This window comes from Natator depressus, chromosome 7 (assembly GCF_965152275.1).
Source record: "Natator depressus isolate rNatDep1 chromosome 7, rNatDep2.hap1, whole genome shotgun sequence".
Lineage (NCBI taxonomy): Eukaryota > Metazoa > Chordata > Testudines > Cheloniidae > Natator > Natator depressus.
In genome coordinates this window covers 93,021,412-93,035,490 of record NC_134240.1, presented here as the reverse complement: position 1 = coordinate 93,035,490, position 14,079 = coordinate 93,021,412, and the positions used below count along the sequence as shown (strand labels likewise).

Sequence of the window (14,079 nt, the reverse complement as noted above, 5' to 3'; positions counted from 1 at the left end):
AAACCTAATTCCCTGTGCAGAACCTTTAAAACCTGTCCTGTATGCCGAATTATGGTCCAGATTCAGAGAGATGTTGAGCATCTGCAACTCCCATTAAAATCAGGAGACTTCATATGGGACTGGATCACATCACAGAATCTACTGTAACTTCCACTCTCACAGTAATTAAAAAATTAAATATCTTATCAAAGATACACGTCAGCCACCCTATTCAACTATAATGAAAAAAATGAAAGGCTACAATGCAATCTTGCCAAATCCATCTTCAACCTATTTTAAATATCTTTGTACTTATATTGAAATTTTACAAAAATCTATACTTAAAATCAAAAGAAAAACATGAAGTAATAATAATAGGTATGTTTACTATCAAGAAGACTATTACTATGCTGTCATAGACTGCCTTTGATCCTAGGATCTCAAAAGCACTTTTCCAGAACAGTGTGTTAACTCAATTTTACAGATGGGAAAATGCAGCCAGGGAAGGGTTAAATAATTTGCCCAAGGTTTCACAGTAAATCACTGGCAAACTGAGGAACAAATCCAACCTTTCCTGTTCCCCAGGTTCCTGCTCTAATTCAACTGCCTCAATTCTTAAAAACTGCTTTTAGAGTTTACTAGTTCTAGAGATACAGTAAGCAAGTCTCCTGGCGTGGCAGCAATATTTTGAAATGTTCAACACCAAGTGAGATTTTGGAATAACATTCTCTTGTTGTTTTAAATTTTAGATCATAGAATATCAGGGTTGGAAGGGACCTCAGGAGGTCATCTAGTCCAACCCCCTGCTCAAAGCAGGACCAACCCCAATTAAATCATCCCAGCCAGGGCTTTGTCAAGCCTGACCTTAAAAACTTCTAAGGAAGGAGATTCTACCACCTCCCTAGGTAACGCATTCCAGTGTTTCACCACCCTCCTAGTGAAAAAGTTTTTCCTAATATCCAACCTAAACCTCCCCCACTGCAACTTGAGACCATTACTCCTTGTCCTGTCATCTTCTACCACTGAGAATAGTCTAGAACCATCCTCTTTGGAACCACCTCTCAGGTAGTTGAAAGCAGCTATCAAATCCAGATAAACTGCCAAAGTAAAAACATGAGACATCCCAATCATGAATCCTGATTTTTAAAAAGTGTTCAATTTTATTTGAAACCACATGCTTTTTAAATAAAGCAATCAGAGAAATGGGAAATGAGAGAGTAATGTTTGAAGCAGCACAGTGCAGTCAGGTAGTAAATTTCCACATGTAACTCTGCCAATGAATCTTAATGCTGCTTTACAAGATTAATGTTTCAGTGAAGGGCTTGTTCGTAAGAGAGAATGTCAAACAAACAACATTTTTGTCTGTGGCACAACATATTGTTAAGTGACCAGAGACTGGTTAATAGCTAGCAAACTAAACTCGCTTGGGAGCTAAACCAGATTTGAGCCTAAGCCTCCAGATATGATGAGCTTATGTAATAAATCTTTGTTTATGGTAAAAACTGCTGTAAGTACAGTTCCATCAGAAGCACAATATGTGCAATTTCAAGGGTTTGACAATATTGCTGCTCCTGTCTTCAACTCACATTGGGCATCACTAAAACAAAAGCCAAATTCATTTATTTTCAGAAGCTTTAAGACTGCATACTATAAGGAACTGAAATGACTAATATTATTATGTAGCTCCCCACACATTTACTGTGCCATGTCTTCAATCATGACATTTATTAGGTGAAATACCATTCGGCTTATAAAAGCATATAATATTTTAACTAGCTCTCTTGTGATCTGTGCATACCAACTGATTTTTTTAGAATGTTAAAAGACTTCAGAAGTGAAGTTCTGGAGGTGAAAATTACAGTGCTTATTTAAATAAAATACCGCTACATGGAAGACAACTTAAAAGTTCCCCTTTCTACAGCCATATTGGTATGGAAAAGGAAAAAGTGGTATAGGTCATCATTCATCTAGATTACTACCTTTCGACAGATCAGTACCCTTGGGACCAGCTAAGTATGTAATTTACATCACAGGTGTAATAAATACTGTGGGTAACTAAAGGTGATATTATGAGCATCACAATGAGGTGAATGTTAATACCTCCAGAATTGGAATGATTCAAATGCTCTTAGGCCTTCTAGAGCAAGGCCTTTACTGTATGTTTCTAATAACGAGGAGTCCTTGTGGCACCTTAGAGACTAACAAATTTATTTGGGCATAAGTTTGCGTGGGATATAACTCACTTCATCAGATGCATGGAGTGGAAAATACAGTAAGCAGGTATAAATATACAGCACATGAAAAGACAGGAGTAGCCTTACCAAGTGGGGGGGGGGGTCAGTGCTAGGGAGGCCAATTCAATTAGGGTGGATGTGGTCCATTTCCAGCAGTTGACAAGAAGGAGTGAATATCAACAGAGGGAAAATTACTTTTTGTAGTGCTAACGAGGCCAATCCAATCAAAGTGGATGTGGGCCCATCCCTCTGTTGATACTCACCCCTTCTTGTCAACTGCTGGAAATGGGTCACATCCACTTTGACCCCCACTTGGTAAGGCAACTCCCATCTTTTTGTGTTCTGTATATTTATACCTGCTTACTATATTTTACACTCCATGCATCTGATGAAGTGGGTTATATCCCATGCAAGCTTACGCCCAAATACATTTGTGAGTCTCTAAGGTGCCACAAGGACTCCTCGTTTTTACTGATACAGACTAACACAGCTACCCCTCTGAAACCTGTATGTTTCTAGTTACACAAGAACAAAAAAGACAGTCATCATTAGTACTTCAGGGTTCATAGGTTCCTCAAAATGAAAACTTAATTCTGTATGAGACACTATGTCTCCAGGTCAAAAGTCTGGAAATATAGACCCAATTTATATCCTGGCTGAGACTGTGAGAGCATTTTTAAATTCAATAGCCCTTATAAGTTGACGTATAACTTAAAACAACACAGCACATCTGCAGAAAGGAACACAGAGCCGAACAACTGAGCCTTTCAAAGACATTACATGAGAGGTTTTAAGACAACATACAATGCAGTCTATATTTTGTATGATTTTAAGTTACTTTATTTACTAAACTCAGTGAGCCAAGAGTAGTCAAAATTATATTTAATATATTCTGGGAGGAAAAAAGTAAACTAATTACACTATTAGATGGTTAACAAGTAGTAAATTACATTCCTCATCTCTTGATCAGTTCAATAGGAAAAGTGTTTTTAAATGGGCAACAGACAGCACAATAAGATATACTTTATAGCCTCCTCTTTTCCAAACTCCAGACTCTAACCAGTGTTCCCAAATTGTGGTTCATAGAGGACTTGCTGGTAGACCACAAAGTTGCCTTTTCATATGGTGCTGTCTATCCTGCTTGTTTCCAGATGCTAAACATTGCATTAAAATACAGCTAAATATATATATTTCTAATATTACTTTTCACTGTAAGCAATTGTTGCTGTCACATAAATGTTACATGATTACATATGGAGGGAAGGTGGTCCACATGACTGAAAACAAGAGGGGAGATTGTTTATCAGACTCTCTACTACAGTATGGCTTGCAATATGAAAAAGTTTGATAACACCTGGAAACTCCTAAGACTTTCATAGTTAATTTAGTGGTGGGTTTTTAAAACCGTTTCAGAACATCAGTGGAAAATCCACAATCCTCAAATTATTCAGTGTCCAGGTCACCATCTTGTGGTGGATTTTTTATTTCAGTAAGTAGAATTCTAATGTAGTAAAAGAGCTAAAAGTATTACAGGCGAAGTATATGTTATGATCAGAAAAAATTAATAATTCAAGAGCCAAAAATGCTACAAGTTTAGACCATTTAATACCACTGAATTCACTGTAATTGGTCATAGAGACTGCCCCAGAAGAACTGTAAAAATTTCAGGGGACCTATCCTAGAAATACTGCCTTTGTGTGTGTGTTTAATTAAAAAACAGGATCTTGTTGTCACTAGCAAACTTAGAATCACTTATTTCTCCCTTCTGTCTACCATATTTTGTAAAAAATAATAAAATTTTGAACAATAAAAATCAAAAGTTTACTTTGAATAAAATAAAAAAGGATCAGAACCAAGCCATTCTTATACAAGGTAAAATTTGATAGATGGTCAGTGTAGTTTTTGACGAGAACAAAAAGATTAGGATTCCCTCACTGGAGCTATTAATGATTAGATTTGATTTTACTACTGTGACATTTTAAGGGTACAATCCAGACTAATGACTGGCTGTGTCATCCCTGCTCTCTAACCTAGGATGCTTTGCTTTGCTGCTGTAGCTTCCAGTCTGGACTGCTCGCAACCTCCAGCACACAAGTCACTCCCAGCTATGTCTGTGGATATGCTACAGCCAGCAAGCCACACCTTGGCTCTTACCAGCCTGGGTTATACTGCAGGGTGACCCCAACACCTCTCACACAACAGGGTCCCGGAGCTCAGGCTCCAACCCAAGCCCAGGAGTCTACAAAGCAGTGAAACAGCCCCACAGCCTGAGCCCCACGAGCCCAAGTTGGCCGGCATGGGCCAGCCAAGGGGTTTTTTCCTTGCTGTGTAGACATACGCTCAGTCAAGTAAGGCAACAATGTGAGCATCAAATGTTGAAATACCTGAAACTTATGAAAACATAACCTGTGAAATCCCATACATTTCAACTGATACCTTGTGAAGGACCACAGAGTATACTGTCATAATACCAATTCTCTGTTTCTATCTCCTTCACAACCTAGCTCTAGTTTAGCATGCAAAATTGGGTACAGTTAGGCTTACTTCTCCCACCCCCACATTCCAAAACAGTTAGTTTCAAATCAAAGGATTGATCTTGCATGCCCTTACTCATCATATCAATAGGCCTACTAGGAAGAGCAAGCTGTACTTATGCTGGGGTTCGCAGGATTTGGGCCCTAACACTTAAGCAGGATAGGAAATAAAACCATTAAAAAAAAAAAAAAGCCACATGCACACACCCAAAACATAGCCTGCTGCACCAAACCCAACTCAGGGGAAAAAAAACAGAATAAATAGATAGTTTCCTCTCCCTCCCCCACAATGCCTGGAAGGTCAACAGACTTGGGCTTATGAAAAAGACAAATGAAATATATGATGAGGCAAGTGCCGTCCACCAAGAATACTAAGCCTCCTGGGTGCTGAATAAATTATTAAAATATAACTTTTGGTGAGAAGAAAACATATATGGCAAATCAAAGGCAATGGAAATATGTTTGAACATTTTTACAATCAAATCGGTGTAAATAAAAAAAGATTGAATAAAATTACAAGGCGTGAAATGGCATATCCTTACTTATGAATGCTTTATTGTGCAACCTTAATGTTCTCTTAAGATTGTTTCTGGGTATAATACTACCAGGTACTTCTCCAGTGCTTTTCACCCAAAGATCCCAAAGCATTTTACAAGCTAAACTTTCAGATCAAACCTACGCTTCCTTCTAGAAGACACGTTTCCTGTCTGCCCTTCTAAAACTTGCTTGCCTCTTTCCCCTCACTTGTACTTTTGGGTAAGTTGCCCAATTCTAAAGCGCTGATTCCTCTCCTAAGATGCTAGTACTAAGATAATATCTCTGTTGCTGGTATGACCACCACTAAGTTGAGCAGTAATGATGATGACCCACAAAATGTCTTAGCTATTTAGAGAAGACTCATTCTAAATAATTTAAAATAATATTTTTAAATTAAAACACTTTCATAGTATTGCCACAAAACGATACCAGCATCAAGTGGCCCAACAAAATACAGGCAGCAGCAAGAAATTTTCCTTTGTACAGCATTTTGGGAATTGTGCTGCTTGCTCAAAAAGTGCAAATGAGGAGAAGACCTAAACAGAGGGCAGTATAACAAGTGAATGCAAAGAATGGGCTGAGTGGAAAGCAGGCTCACATTCAATGATGGGGATACATAAAGTACTCATGTCCCCCTCTCACCAAAATGCCCTCTTCAGTATAATAGATCAGGTGCTGAGGAAAAATACCTGTTGATTTCTATTTTACAAGTAAGTAAAAGCAAGTGGTATACTTTAAGATGCTTTTTCTGCAATGAGATCCATGCAGGTGGACCTCTGCATCCCCACAGAGCCTCACTGATTTCAATGGGGCTCTGAGAGACTGCTGAGGTCCACCTGTGAAAAACTTATTCCAGGACCAGGGTTTTAATTTTTAAACTGCATGTGATACCTATGTCAATCTATAGTTATTTTAGAAAACAATTTTTAAATGAAAATACAGTTGGCGCATTATCCAGTATAGTCAAACCTCATTTACAGTATTTGAAACCCAGTTACCAGAAGCATTTGACAACAATGCAAAAATTTTGGTGCATAGCCAAAAGTAATGGCTTTCTGAGCACTGGCTTCAAAATTTTTTTCAAGATCTGCTGGATCAACAGGATGTATATGTTTAAGCCATATTAGTAAGGCCCTACCAAAATTCACAGCTGTGAAAAAACACGTCACAGACTGTGAAATCTGGTCTTTTGTGTACTTTTACCCTATACTATACAGAGTTCATTGGGGAGACCAGTGTTTCCCAAACTTACTTCTGCACTCGCGTTCAGACGTGGGCCAACGGCCAGAAGCCATCACTCTCTGGCTGCCCAGGTCTGAAGGCAGCAGCGCAGAAGTAAGGGTGGCAATACTGCAACCCTCCTATAACAACCTTGTGACTCTCCCACAACCGTCTTTTGGATCAGAACCTCTACAGTTACAACACCATGAAATTTCAGATTTAAATATCTGAAACCATGAAATTTATGATTTTTAAAATCCGATGACTGTGAAATTGACCAAAATGGACCGTGAATTTGGTAGGACCCTACACATTAGCCCACAAGTCTTGCTGAGGCACATGAACGTCTATAAATAATAATCAGCTCTAGAGAATCAAGCTGAATGGCTATAGTTGGGATGCCAGCTCTTCAGATTTTGAAGTCTGTGCTCGGTGAGCTCCTCCAGTTATCTGGGAGGTTTTGGGTTTCCCTGAGACCTTCAGATAATCATAGTTTTACTATAAATGCATCTCTCTGGTGTGCTGAACCATACTCAAATCATGTCTATATCAACTGATGAACAAACAGCACAATTTTTGTTACTGCTTTTTCAGCTCATGTTTCATAACCCTTTTTGAGTACACCATTATACTACACTGAATGCACTAATTATTATTTGAGCTCCAAAAGTGTCCTTGGCATTATATAAAGATCACGATTGTGATCTATCAATTCCAAATTTTTCATCTGTTCCAAATTCTGCAAACTGTGTTTGTAGTCCTTATATATACACATTACGTTTTTATTCCAGATCTCATTACCCAGTAGTTGCCATGGATTGAAGTTTATGATGAGCCAATACCTGCCTATGTTCTCAATTTATCTAGATCTCCATCATTAGTCTATACTCGCTGCATTTTCATTAATCCACCTACGTTTACATTTTCTGCCAACAGTGCCTGGCGTGACACTCTCAGGAGCTGGGTGTTTTCAGTAGAAGGCTCTGAGCTGCAGATCTCCCAGCCAGTGGGGATCATGGTGAATTTGTTTCTCACCTCTTTTACAGAGAAGATAGTGCTGAATTGAATGCTCTGGAGAATTTGTTGAAAAACTCATTATATTCTGGTGGGGCTGCGATATTAGAATAGATCCCCATTCTGTTGTGTGTCTTTTCTCCTGCCCCTTTACCTCACACATCCACTAGTGCTCTTGGAACAGATCATCACCAGATGGAAGGATTGTGACATCCTTACCAATGCAATAGTGACACTAGAGGTATGTCATCCAATAATCAGCCTCCTCTCTTCACCTTCCCTCAATTCATTTGCATGCTATAACTGCATTGGTTAAAATGAGTTAATAAGTAAGTATTTTCTTAAAATAACAATCAAATGTTTTATCAAAATTCTGACATCACAGAAAAATAAAATTCTAACAACAAATTGGAATAAAATTGGAGTACTTTTCCACACATAAAAGCAAACTAACATAACAGAACATTATTATAAAGGATGCTGCAGAATATTTTACCCTTATTTCTTATATCACTAGTTCAAATGTAGACTAAAGCTATTAGGCTCCCCTTATTCCCTGGTTAACATATGATTTTCTACTTCTTTCTTGCAAATTTGGGAATTAGGATTCTTTAAGATACTACACTTCCATAGCTTCAATAGCTCTCTTACCTAAATTCAGAGGTCAAAGAATTTACCTAACTCCCCAATATCACGCTAAGCTGAAGTTAAATAACTAATATTGTCTGTTATCAAAATGTATGCAAACTGTTCAAAATTTTGAACATATATTAGACTCTTCTGCCCACAGGAATTAGCAGGAATTCATCATAAAATTTGATATCATTTGGCAAACACCCCTCACAAAAAGTTCTGCAATAATTAGTAAGTATAATTCATCAACTCCACTAAAAAAAAAATTAAAAACTGAAAACTCTGGTTTTACAAAATCAGAATGTTTATCCTAATTTTATTCTTGAGAATATATCTAACCCAGAAGTCAATGTACTCTACTGTTTCAAAAAGCTAAATTTGGGGATGATCATTACCTTGAAATTAGTGCTGATCTGGTGCATTTTGAGGAAGTTCCCATCTTGCCACAATTCAAAATTTACTTCTCAGTGAGAGTCTGCAGTAGGCAAACCTCCCGTTGACGCCACATAATTTTCCAGAGAAGTAAAGGGCAATGTCTACACCAGGGAATTTAACCAAAAAACTCTCATCACTTTTACCATCAGTCCCTAAAGAGTTTACACAATTTAATTTCAGATTTGACAGACACAGGAGGCAACAAAACAACTAAACAAATTACTTACCACCCTAATCTAGTTTTCACATCTGTTTTTAAAACTGCACCAGACTGAGTATCTTAAGCACACACTCAAATGTAAGTAAATAAACTTTACCCAAGTTCACCTTAAAATTACAGGCAATCAGAAGCGGCAAACGTGAAACCAGTCTTTTCCCAATATTTTTAATGTAATCTCCAAATATATCTCATTGCACCTTTTACAACAGTGCTGGAAATTAAATGGAATAAATTATGAAGAGGCATTTGAAAGTGGGACACCAATGACCATTTTCAAGGTTGTCTAAAAATTAAAAACAAACAGTTGTTTATTTTCTTGTTTACCATCCCAAAGCATCTTTACAGACATGGAGAGTAGTACAGTTTCGCCATTCATTCCTGTCCCTGGGTTATTCCTCCATTAAGTCCATCCCGGTCACGTCCACATAAACGATTCACTATCTAGTCTGTGGTCAGCTTCTAGGTCTGACTGACCTTGATTATATTTGCATTATTTTCTTTAGCATTCTATCATCTCTTTGTCTTCTCCAGTGTCCCCACCATCATAATATTTTTTATTACAGCCAATCCCATACCCGGACTTCACATCACTTCTAACTTCATTTCTCTTAAAATCATTCCACTTTACACCTACCATTTTCTGAAGAGCTCATCTCTACTGCTTCCAGCCTTCTGATGTCTGTTTCATGTAATGCAGCAATACAAAATACAGCACAGAAGGTTATTGGAAGGCATAAGCAAACAAGGAAAAGCTGGACAAGCAACAAAACAAGAATACTACAGGAAAAATGTAAACAAATCAAGAATGCTAGGATAATTGAAGTAATAAGAGCATCGTGCAAAGTGGTATAGAAATCACAAACTAGATAACTACAGGAGTCAGCAAGAAAACAAGATATGAAAACAATATACAAAAGATTAAGTTGTATGGAAATGCATCGTTGGCCTGATTGTAATAGTAAGAAAGGCTACCAGTGAACTGACAATAAATGCCAAAGACATGCTGAATGTATAGAAGGAGCATTATAGCAGTGGGAACATAATACCGACCACCTGTCCAGGATGGTCACAGTGATTGTGAAATGCTCAGGGAGATAAGAGAAGCTACAAAAATAAAAAACATTGTAATAATGAGGGACTTCAACTATCCCCATATTGACTGGGCACATATCACCTCAGGACAGGATTCAGAGATAAAATTTCTAGACATCATTAATGACTGTTTCTTGGAGCAACTAATCCTGGAACCAACAAGGGGAGAGGCAATTCTTGATTTAGTTCTAAGTGACACACAGGATCTGGTCCAAGACATGAATATAGCTGCAGGGAAACTACTTAAAAACACCATAAATAGAGGCTCAAACGAAATACAGACCCCAAATTTAAAAAAATAAAATAAAAAAACAAAAACAGTAAGGGGAGCAAAAAATGCCACCATGGCTTAACAGATTAAAAGAGAGACAGAGGTAAAAAGATATCCTTTAAAAATTGAAGTCAAATCCTACTGAGGAAAATAGAAAGGAGCATCAACTCTGGCAAGTCAATTGTAAAAGTATAATTAGGGAGGCCAAAAAAGAATTTGAAAAGCAACTACCAAAGACGCAAAAAACTTAAATACATCAGAAGTAGGAAGTCTGCCAAACAATCAGTGTGGCCACTGGACAATTAAGGTGCTAAAGGATCACTCAAGGAAGACAAGGCTGTTGCGGAGAAGCTAAATGAATTCTTTGCATCAGTCTTCACCACAGATGATGTGAAGGAGATTCCCACACCTGAGCCATTCTTCTTAGGTGACAAATCTGAGGAACTGTCCCAGATTGAGGTGTCTATAGACGAGATTTTGGGGGGAAATGGTAAACAGTAATAAATCACCAGGACCAGATTGTATTCACTCAAGAATTCTGAAGGAACTCAAATATGAAATAGCAGAATTACTATTAACTGCGGTATGTAACCTACTGCTTAAATCAGCCCCTATACCAGATGACTGAAGGATAGTCAATATAACATTTTTAAAAGGCTCCAGAAGAGATCCTGACAATTACAGGCCAGTAAGCCTAACTTCAGTACCAAGCAAATTGGTTGAAATTATATCAATGAAAAGAATAATCAGACATATAGATGAACAAGAATTAGTAGGGTAAAGGTAAAACATGTAAAGGTAAAACCATGCTTCACCAATCTATTAAAATTCTTTGAGGGAGTCAACACGCATGTGGACACGGGTGATCAAATGGATATTGTGTACTTGAACTTTCAGAAAGCCTTTGAGAAGATCCCACATCAAAGGTTCTTTAGCAAAGTAAGCTGTCACGAGATAAGAGGGAAGGTCCTCTCATGGATCAATAACTGGTTAAAAGATAGGAAACAAAGGGTAGGAATAAGTGGTCAGACAAATAGCAAGGTCCCTCAAGGATCTGTGCTGTTCAACATATTCATAAATGATCTGGAAAAAAGGGAGTGAACTGTGAGGTGGCAAAATTTGCAGATGATACAAAATTAGTCAAGATAGTTAAGTCCAAAGCTGACTCCGAAAAGTTATAAAGGAATCTCACAAAACTGGGTGACTGGTTAAAAAAAAAAAAGTTTATAAAATCAAGTATTGTGTGGCGAAAGTGAAGGGAGTTTTATTTACCCCTTCACATAACCCAAGAACCAGGGGGTCACCCAATGAAACTAATAAGCAGCAGGTTTAAAACATACATAAGGAAGTACTTCTTCATGCAATGCATATTCCACCAGTGGAACTCACTGCCAGGAGATGTTGTGAAGGCCAAAACTATAACTGGGTTCAAAGAAGAATTAGATAAGCTCATGGAGGATCGGTCCATCAATGGCTAGTAGTCAAGATGATCATGGACACAACCCTATGCTGTGTGCGTCCCCAAATCTTAGACTGCTAGAAGCTGGGACTGTACAAAGAGATGAATCACTTGATAAATGCCCTATTCTGTTCATTCCCTCTGAAGCATCTGGCATTGGCCACTGTTGGAAGACAGGACACCGGGCTAGATAAACCATTGGTCTGACCCAGTATGGCCATTTTTATGTTGTTAGCATCTTGACAAATTGCTGAACCCTTTAAATTCATCCAAATGCAAACATTCTAGACATGCTAGATGAACAGGACACCTTGCAAGGCAGAACAGATGTCAGCACTTGAACCACTCACAGAAGAAGAAACAAAAAGAGTAGTGAAGCAGTTGAAAATGGGAAAGCAGTTGAAAGTGCGCAGAAATAGACAACAAAACATTTGAGATGCTAACGTTCACTGGACAAGTGTTATCAAAACACTAGGAAAATATATATAAAAAGGTATGGGAGCAAGAGGAGGTTCCAGATGACTGGCTAAAAGGCAATAGCTGCACCAATCTTGAACAAAGGAGAATAATTACAGAGGTATAAACTCATCATCAGTCCCAGGAAAAAAATCACAATGAAAACAACTGTCAAAAAATTATGGCCAGTTTTAGAGGAAGCAGTAGGTGAGGAACAGTGTGGCTTCTAACCAGGCCTAAGTTACGTTGATTAGATGGTTATTTATAGAAGCTCTTAAATGTGCAAACTGCTATAGACTGACTTCACAAACCAGATACAGTATATTCAGTATGAACTATTTGCTATCAACAAACATTTTGGTTAAAATGTAAAAAAGCAATTCAAGTACAAAAAAGGCTGAGAATTGGTGAGAGAATCTGACCCAAGTATACCAAGATGAAGAATTTGAGGGTCTTCAGAAGGGAAAGGGGGAGAGGGGTAATGAAGAAAATTCTGGACAATTCTTTTCTTTAGTTAGATTCTAAAGGAGAACTCTTATTATTCAGCGTAATCCTCCTAAAACAACTGCCTGTAACATTAGATCTTTGACAAACCCAACATATCTACAAGACTCAGCACTTTACAAAAGTTAGCCATGCATTAAAAAAAAAAAAAAAAAAAAAAAAAAGCTCATGAGCTCCAGCAAAAATTACATAAAATATAATTTACTTATTATGTGCTATCTTCCAGAATTCCGAACATACTTTATTAGTAGTAAAACCAACATTTTAAGTAAAGCATTCTCAGTATTAAAGCTACAGGTTTTTTGGCATTGCTAATGTAGGTAATTATAATTATGATTCAATATAACTCAGAAACAAGTTGTGTTAATTTTATTTTAAATTTGAAACCATCTGAATCAACTTTTAAACAAGTTGAACACAAAATATATCGTATTACGAATACAATGTGTTGTCATATTAGCATACAAAAGCCCACAGCCTATGGCAGGCTCTAGATGGAATAGAGGCTGAGAGCACAAACCTGTCCATTAGCAGCAACATGCCATTCATTTCCAGATACAGTAACCATTAAACCAATCTTTGTCTAGCCCCAGTTGAATGGAAAATATTTTTCATGAAACTTTCTATTTTATTAAAACATTAACACCTCAAAATAAAAATACACACATCCATTATATCTAATGCAATGCTATCAAAAAGAAATTAGAAACAAATATCATCCCAGAATGTGATAGCCCAAGTGCTCTGAAAGTATTTATAGTCGGTGACTTAGACAATAACCTGAAATGACCCTGATTTATTTCCAGCTCAGTGCAACAGGAGTTACACTGCTGGTAACGTAGAGTGAACAGCCTTTCTTTTGCACTTTCCCCTCCTGGACCCCGCACAGACCCGGGGGCTACTTATGGCACCAGGCCCAAAGTGACACCCCACCTCATATACTGTTGAGTCCTACCCAGGATGAAGCTCCTATAAGCCAGAGAGACATGACCAATAGAGAAAAGGAGCCCTGTTCCTGCAGATGCCTTGATATCAGTACCACTAAGTGACCTTTTATTTGCCCTAAGAGAGAGGATTTCAGTGCTGGGAACAAGGTAAGGAGGAGGTGGTTAGGAGGTCTAATGGAGGGATTAATGGGACAGAGAATAACTATATATAAAAGGGTTAGGTTTAGGATTAGAGGACAATTGGGAGAGAAAGATGGAAAGTTAGTGAGAATCTGGGCAAGGCTTGGAGGTGGGAATGTGGGATGCATAAGAAGAAGATGGTTTGTTTTTTTAAATGGAAGATGAGTGAAGAAAAGATTTAATGTGGAAGTGTTATTCATGCTCTCATTTTTGGTCTATTATCCATATAGGTCCCGATTCTATAACTGACACTACACAGGCAGATCTCTGTCCAGCCGGGAGCCCTTCTGAAGTCAGCAGCATTACTCGCATACATAAAGTTGAACACATGCATGCATGCATGCAAGCAAGCAAGCAAGCAAG

At 37.9% G+C, this 14,079-nt stretch overlaps 1 protein-coding gene across 3 annotated transcripts in view; it reads right to left on the bottom strand.

Annotated features, from left to right (window-relative positions):
• Positions 1-14,079, bottom strand: part of IDE (insulin degrading enzyme) — a 98,190-nt gene that overhangs the window by 80,887 nt on the left and 3,224 nt on the right. The gene's annotated exons all lie outside the window — the stretch shown is intronic.